At 32.0% G+C, this 8,453-nt stretch overlaps 2 long non-coding RNA genes across 2 annotated transcripts; one reads left to right on the top strand and one right to left on the bottom strand.

The window, feature by feature from the left end:
• Positions 1-3,934: 3,934 nt before the first annotated feature.
• Positions 3,935-6,245, top strand: LOC127142790 (uncharacterized). Its single transcript, XR_007813844.1, has 4 exons — positions 3,935-4,069; positions 4,247-4,308; positions 4,562-4,599; positions 5,150-6,245. It is a non-coding gene; the product is annotated as an uncharacterized LOC127142790 (long non-coding RNA).
• Positions 4,617-8,440, bottom strand: LOC127142789 (uncharacterized). The gene is made up of 4 exons (XR_007813843.1): positions 8,076-8,440; positions 6,815-7,005; positions 6,252-6,306; positions 4,617-5,185 (listed from the first exon to the last, which is right to left on the bottom strand). It is a non-coding gene; the product is annotated as an uncharacterized LOC127142789 (long non-coding RNA).
• Positions 8,441-8,453: the final 13 nt, after the last annotated feature.

Raw genomic sequence — 8,453 nt, 5'->3', positions numbered from 1 at the left:
CAAAAATGGTCAAAAAATGTCATAGTATAGTAAGTATGAAAAGTCAAAAAAATGTCATAGTATAGTAAGGTATGAAAATTGGTCAAAAAATGTCATAGTATAGTAAGGTGTCAAAAATGAAAAATGTCATAGTAGTAAGGTGTCAAAAAGGTCAAAAATGTCATAGTATAATGTCAAAAATGTCAGTATAGTAAGGTGTAAAAATGTCATAGTATAGTCGATGTCTTGTCAAATAGTATAATGTCATGTGTCATAGTATAGTAAGGTGTCAAAAATGGTCAAAAAATGTCATAGTATAGTAAGTCAAAAATGGTCAAAAAAATGTCAAAATGTCAAAAACATGTCAAAAATGTCATAGTATAGTAAGGTGTCAAAATGGTCAAAAAATGTCATAGTATAGTAAGGGAAAATGGTCAAAAAATGTCATAGTATAGTAATGTCAAAAATGTCAAAAAATGTCATAGTATAGTAAGGTGTCAAAAATCAAAATGTCATAGTAGTAAGGTATGAAAATTGGTCAAAAAATGTCATAGTATAGTAATGTCAAAAATGTCAAAAATGTCATAGTATAGTAAGGTGTCAAAAATGGTCAAAAATGTCATAGTATAGTAGGGGTCAAAAAATGAAAAAATGTCATAGTATAGTAAGGTGTCAAAATGAAAAAATGTCATAGTATAGTAAGGTGTCAAAAATGGTCAAAAAATGTCATAGTATAGTAAGGTATGAAAATTGGTCAAAAAATGTCATAGTATAGTATCAAAAAAAAAAAATGTCATAGTATAGTAAGGTGTCAAAAATGGTCAAAAAATGTCATAGTATAGTAAGGTTGAAAATGGTCAAAAAATGTCATAGTATAGTAAGGTGTCAAAAATGGTCAAAAAATGTCATAGTATAGTAAGTGTCAAAAATGGTCAAAATGTCATAGTATAGTAAGGTGAAAAAAAAAATGTCATAGTATAGTAAGGAAAAGTCAAAAAATGTCATAGTATAGTAAGGGTCAAAAATGGTCAAAAATGTCATGTCATAGTATAGTAAAAAGTCATAGTATAGTAAATGAAAATTGTCAAAAAATGTCATAGTATAGTAAGGGTCAAAAACCAAAAATGTCATAGTATAAAGGTGTCAAAAATGGAAAAATGTCATAGTATAGTAAGGTGTCAAAAATCAAAAAATGTCAAAAGTAATGTCAAAAAATGGTCAAAAAATGTCATAGTATAGGGGTCAAAAACCAAAAAAATGTCATAGTATAGTAAGGTGTCAAAAATGGTCAAAAAATGTCATAGTAGAGTAAGGTAAAAAATGGTCAAAAAATGTCATAGTATAGTAAGGGTCAAAAATGGTCAAAAAATGTCATAGTATAGTAAGGTGTCAAAAATGGTCAAAAAATGTCAAGTAAAAAAATTGGTCAAAAAATGTCATAGTATAGTAAGGTATGAAAATCAAAAATGTCATAGTATAGTAAGGTGTCAAAAATGGTCAAAAAATGTCATAGTATAGTAAGGTGTCAAAAATGGTCTAGTATAGTAAGGTATGAAAATTGGTCAAAAAAATGTCTGTCAAAAATGGTCCAAAAATGTCATAGTATAGTAAGGTGTCAAAAATGGTCAAAAAATGTCATAGTATAGTAGGTCAAAAACCAAAAATGTCATAGTATAGTAAGGTGTCAAAATGGTCAAAAATGTCATAGTATAGTAAGGTGTCAAAAATGGTCAAAAATGTCATAGTAGTAAGGGTGTCAAAAAAAGTATAAGTCAAAAAATGTCAATAGTAAGGTGTCAAAAATGTCAAAAATGTCATAGTATAGTAAGGTATGAAAATTGGTCAAAAAAATGTCATAGTATAGTAAAGGTTCAAAAATGGTCAAAAAATGTCATAGTATAGTAAGGTGTCAAAAAAAAATGTCATAGTATAGTAAAAAAAAGTCAAAAAATGTCATAGTATAGTAAGGTGTCAAAAGGTCAAAAAATGTCATAGTATAGTAAGGTGTCGTCAAAAAATGTCTATATGTCATAGTATAGTAACAAAAAAAAAAATGTCAAAATCAAAAATGTCATAGTATAGTATGGGGTCAAAACCATGAAAAAATGTCATAGTATAGAGGTGTCAAAAATGGTCAAAAATGTCGTCAAACAAAAAATGTCATAGTATAGTAAGGTGTCAAAAATGGTCAAAAAATGTCATAGTAGTAAAAAAAGTCAAAAAATGTCATAGTATAGTAAGGTGTCAAAAATGGTCCAAAAAATGTCATAGTTATAGTAAGGTGTCAAAAATGGTCAAAAAATGTCATAGTATAGTAAGGTGTCAAAAATGGTAAAATTGGTCAAAAATGTCATAGTATAGTTTATGTAAAAAAAATTGGTCAAAAAAATGTCATAGTATAGTAAGGGTCAGAAAATGTCAAAAAATTCATATAGTATTAGTGTCAAGGTCATGAAAATTTGTGTCAAAAATGTATTAGTTATAGTAAGGTGTCATGAAAATGGTCCAAAAAATGTCATAGTTATAGTAAGGTGGTCAAATATAGTGTCAAAAAATGTCATAGTATAGTAATGGTATGAAAATTGGTCAGAAAAATGTCATAGTATAGTAATGGGGTCATAAAAACATGGTAAAAATTCATTAGTATAGTAAGGTGTCAAAAATTGTCAATAAATGTCATTAGTTATAGTAAGGTTGTCAAAAATTGGTCAAAAAATGTCATAGTATAGTAAGTAGTGTCAAAATTGGTCAAAAATTCATAGTATAGTAAGGTAAAAATGGTCAAAAAATGTCATAGTATAGTAAGGTGGTCAAAAAATGGTCAAAAATGTCATAGTATGGTAAGGAGTTCAAAAATTGTCAAAAAATGTCATAGTATAGTAAGGATGTCAAAAATTGGTCAAAAAATGTCATAGTATAGTAAGGTGTCAAAAATGGTCAAAAAATGTCATAGTATAGTAATGGGGTCAAAAAAATGCAAAAAATGTCATAGTATAGTAAGCATGAAAAATTTGGTCAAAAAATGTCATAGTATAGTAAGGGGTCATGAAAATGTCAAAAAATGTCATAGTATAGTAAGGTGTCAAAAATGGTCAAAAAATGTCATAGTATAGTAAGGTGTCAAAAATGGTCAAAAAATGTCAATAGTATAGTAAGGTGAAAAATGTCAAAAAATGTCATAGTATAGTAATGGGGTCAAAAACATGGTTCAAAAAAAATGTCAAAAATGTCATAGTATAGTAAGGTGTCAAAAATGGTCAAAAAATGTCATAGTATAGTAAGGTATGAAAATGGTCAAAAAATGTCATAGTATAGTAAGGGTCAAAAATGGTCAAAAAATGTCATAGTATAGTAAGGTATGAAAATGGTCAAAAAATGTCATAGTATAGTATGGGTCAAAAACATGAAAAAATGTCATAGTATAGTAAGGTGTCAAAAATGGTCAAAAAATGTCATAGTATAGTAAGGTGTCAAAAATGGTCAAAAAATGTCATAGTATAGTAAGGTATGAAAATTGGTCAAAAAATGTCATAGTATAGTAAGGTGTCAAAAATGGTCAAAAATGTCATAGTATAGTATAGGTGTCAAAAACATGGTCAAAAAATGTCATAGTATAGTAAGGTGTCAAAAATGGTCAAAAAATGTCATAGTATAGTAAGGTGTCAAAAATGGTCAAAAAATGTCATAGTATAGTAAGGTATGTCAAAAATTGGTCAAAAAATGTCATAGTATAGTAAGGTATGGTCAAAAAATGGTCAAAAAATGTCATAGTATAGTAGTTAAATGGTCAAATGTCAAAAATTATGGTCAAAAAATGTCATAGTATAGTAAGGTGTCATGAAAATTGGTCAAAAAATGTCATAGTATAGTAAGGTGAATGGTCAAAAAGTCATGTTATGGTCAAAAATGAAAAATGTCATAGTATAGTAAGGTCATGAAAATTTGGTCAAAAAATGTCATAGTATAGTAAGGGGTCAAAAACCATGAAAAAATGTCAGGGTCAACTGTTGTACTTGTGTTTTTCAGGTCTAGTCTTTGAACTGCTGCAGCCTGGAGAGAAATAGCAGCTCTCACCTTACTGACCAAAGAGGTACGTGTCCTGAAGATTGTCCCAGTGTGAAACACTTCTAACCTGTGGGAAAAACAGAACATTTGCTATCTTCTTCTGTCTTAAATTGTTACAATTCAGTATCAAAGAAAAACTGAGAAATATCTTCAGTTCAATCTTTTCAACTGTTGACGTGTATTTATCTTTAATTTCCTCCAGGTGTCGCCACTTTGTCCACGACTGCAGAGACCAGACCAGGATCATGACAGAGCGGCCTCCAGGTAATTTACAAACATTAAATCGTTTATGTTCAATAACTGGCTTCAGTCTGAATCAAAAAGAGACTCGACTCATCAACTAATTCATTAAGTTTATTTACATTTTATGTATGAAGAGTTCAAAGAAAAGGAAAAATGTAAACATCAGACAAAATGAGAGAAACACAAACTAATCTTTTTCCTTAGAATCTTAAAAAGTAGTTATGACTTGTTAGAAGCGTCTCAATGTTTTAAATGAATGTTCTGTGTTTTTCAGGTGGATTCTCAGAAACAACTGGTTCACCAAAGGTGAAGGTAAGAAAATATTTTTATTTAATTAGAACTGTCCCTATTCCTTTTTGATAGTTAATTACAACATTTTAGTAGGAGTGCTGCTACTGCTGCAGTCTTGTTAAAAAATTAATCAGCTATTTCTCTTAACTATTTACATTAGTTTGTTTTTCTAATTATTACAGTCACATTAGAGACAATGACTGTGTCCCTGTCTGAAGATTAAAATAGCCCCAAAACTATTTATTAAAAATAATGTGTAATGTTTACAGTAATGTGTTAATGTTATACATAATTTCTACTCTTAGAAATTAGAGGTAATGCAATATTGTAGTATTAATAGAAGTAACTTGTAATATTCAGACATGGACACAGTCATAGTCATTGCTGTAATAATTAGAACCAAACAATGTAAATAGTTTAGAAAAATAGTTGATTAATTTCTTCAACAAGACTGTAGTAGCAGCACTCCTACTAAAATGTTGTAATTAACTATCAAAAAAGGACTGAGGACAGTTTGGAGCAGGAAGATTAGATTTATTGATCAGTTGATTAACGTGTTCTGTCTCTGCAGGAGGAGGAGAACAAGACAGCAGCTGAACTTCTGGACCTGGAGTGGATCACAAAAAACAACAGAGAGATGGAGTTGTTAGCCAAACATATACACTCTATACATCACAGACCTCCAGCATCTTGCTGCTCATCCCCTTGTTCAGGAGGGCCCCCCTTACCCTACCCTACCCTCCCTGTAATGTTGTTATGAGCTCATTTTAAAAAGATGAACATGTCTCTATGATGCTTCTTTAAGATGCATCATAGAGACATGTTAGTCTAGGTGCTCATAACAACATTACAGTCTTTGCTTTAGCTCCCACCTGCTGAATAATAACATGTAATGTAGTTAGAACTACATCATCCAAACACTAACATGTCTCCATCAAACATCTTCAAGAACATTTAACTGCTATAATGACATAAAGCAGTTAAATGCTCTTAAAGAAGCTTTAAAAGACATGTTAGTCTTTGGAAAGTGTGCTCACAACTACATTGTGTGTTGGGTGGGAGAATAAAGCAGAGCACCTCCTAGTGGTCAAACATCTGTCATTATCTTTGCTGTAGTTTAACTGTTGTCTGGAACAAAATAAACTATTCTTAAAAATGTTTTGAGTTGAGTTTATGTTTTGTCAAACATGTAATTTTATTGAGCTAAATGATTCTGAATTAAACATGCACCTCTATTATGGGTTATAATTACAGATGATTTATATTAATGATTACTTCTTTTATTATGGGTTATTATTTAATGTTATCCATTACTTCTATTATTATGGACTATAACATTACTTAAAATATTAATCATTACTTCTACAACTACAAATATATTATAGATTACTTTTAATATTAATTACCTGTAGTATTTAAAAAATACTTCTATAATAACTCCATTGTCATGGACTATTCAGTTATTAGAAAATTACTTAACAGATTACTTGTAATATTAAATACTGATACACAAGTCATTACCTCTATTATTAAAAATTACTTAAAGTATTACTCATTATTTCCATTACAGCAGCTAAAATGTATTAACACATGTTCCAGACAGCAGGTTTAAAAGTGTAACTACAGCTGAGATAATGACAGAGCCCGAATGAAAACAATAAACTAACACTGACCTGTAAACCTTCGTGTCTGTCTCTTCTCTGCAATTTCCAGGGTGAAGTTTGAGTCCTGGGAAGAAAAATCAGACACAACATACATTAATATAAAAGCTCCAACTGTTCCAACCATCAATAAGAGAAAACACCAATGAAGTTCAAACTATCAAAAGATTAAAAAATAATAATAATAAATCCAGAAAGAAACCAGCGTAAATCATTTGGTTTTTTCTTCTTTCCCATTAATCATCTGGTGACACTGTGTATAAACCTACTTCCAGCAGCTACAACAGTATCATGCTGCTGACACACTGATGCTTCAGTATTAATCATGTAATGATGTCATTTATAATAACACATCACTCAGACGGACCAAACCAGTACTTTTACTTAAATGCCTTAACTACATTTTGCTGTTAATACTTATATACTTTTGCTTAAGTGGGATTTTTCAGAATCAGAATCCTTTATTAATCCCTTGCGGGATATTGATTAATTGACTTCAGGAATTCATGCAGGACTTGTAGTGCATTATTTTTACATTGCTATATTGGTACTTTAAGTGAACTGAATTCATTTACCTTGTTGATTATGTAACATGTCACTGATGTCCTCTGGCTCTGGGTTCCTGGCTGACTCATGGAGATCCAGCGAGGCCTCTGCACCTTCTGTGTGTCTTTGTCTCTGGACTTCATTCTCTCCTCTCGTAGACGTGATGCTTGAGCACGGGCTCACCAGGAGTCTGGTCTACAGACACAGTGTTGTTTAAACCCTGAGGAGAACAACAAACCACAATTAAACACTTGTGACAAAAGGGTTGTGTTGCACACATGAATCACACAGAACTCAGGATGAACAGATTCTATGAAACAGGATGGTTTTAATCTTAAAGAATAAGAAGGCAGAGCAATAATGTGGCTAGTCTTCAGTGGCTTTACTAATACTAGGTCCAACTACTGACTCATCGGCCTTAAAACAGAGTAGGCCTACAATATATTCAGCAGCGATCATGGTGTTATATAAAAAAACACAGTAGCCCAACATCATCAAGTAATTCTAAATAACTTTCTTTAAAATCGTCAAACTCCAGAATTCAAAGCAATTTAAAATAAACTTATAAAAAGCTTTAAGACTTATTAATTCTAATCTATCAAAGTATGACAACACATTCTCTGATTTTTATTGAAATTCATCACTGTCTACAGGTTCACTGACAAAACTAACATCATGTGCTATGGATGACCCGGACTGGACTCAAAACTAAAATGAAATACAAAATGACCAGAGAGAGACAAAAAACTGAGACGCTAAACCGCTACAATGAAACAAAAAATAATCACAACGAAATGTAAAATGACCACGAACCAACACAAAACTATAAACACAAACAGAAACGTAAGGAGACACAATCTAATGCAAAACAACTACAAAAAAAATATTGCCTATAAACAGATGTACAGCCAGGCAGAGACGGAAAACAATGCAAAATGACCACAAACGTTAAAGATAACAAGAAGATATTAGGCCGCCACGATCGGACTCTAAATGCTCAGGATAGGACACAAAATGACGGCAAGCAGAAGCAAAATGGCGACGAAAATTCTAGCAAACCACCAAGAAATGCACATTATATTATTACCAGTCTACCTGAAGAGCCCACAACTCAAGGCAATGACGCTTTAGCCACAGAAACACAAACACACTGTTATCCACGCAGTAAACACGACTGAAATGAAACAAGGCCAAATTCTATCGTTCGAAGAGACAGCTACAGCTAAAGCTAAAGCTAACGCTAGTGCTAGCGCTAACGCTCACCGCTATTAGTTAGCTCGTTAGCCTTACCTTCACGCAGGTGTGTTTCAGCGTCATTCGACAAAACTGCTCCAAACTGTTGTTTCGGCGTCCAAACTTCTTCGGTAATGTAATATCTCAAATCGTTAACAAACCAAAGCGCCGAAGCGACGACTCAAACATTTGTTTTACTCGGTGTTTTCACTCGTTCTTCCAACTTTGCTTCCCCGCCGCCTTGCTGCCCAGCCGTGGCTCACGTTCAATGACGACACACGTCAGCCAACGTCCACGAACGTCAGCCAACGTCTGCAGGTAAACGCTGATTGGTGGAGTGATTCTGCTCCGCCTCCTAACAGCTTCTGAATTAAACAAACAAAAAACTTAATACAACACATGATACAGTTTCTTAAATAACATAAAACATTCACA

Source organism: Lates calcarifer, linkage group LG9 (genome assembly GCF_001640805.2).
Source record: "Lates calcarifer isolate ASB-BC8 linkage group LG9, TLL_Latcal_v3, whole genome shotgun sequence".
NCBI lineage: Eukaryota > Metazoa > Chordata > Actinopteri > Centropomidae > Lates > Lates calcarifer.
Note: the sequence above shows the minus strand (reverse complement) of the source record. Positions and strands in the feature narration are given on the sequence as shown.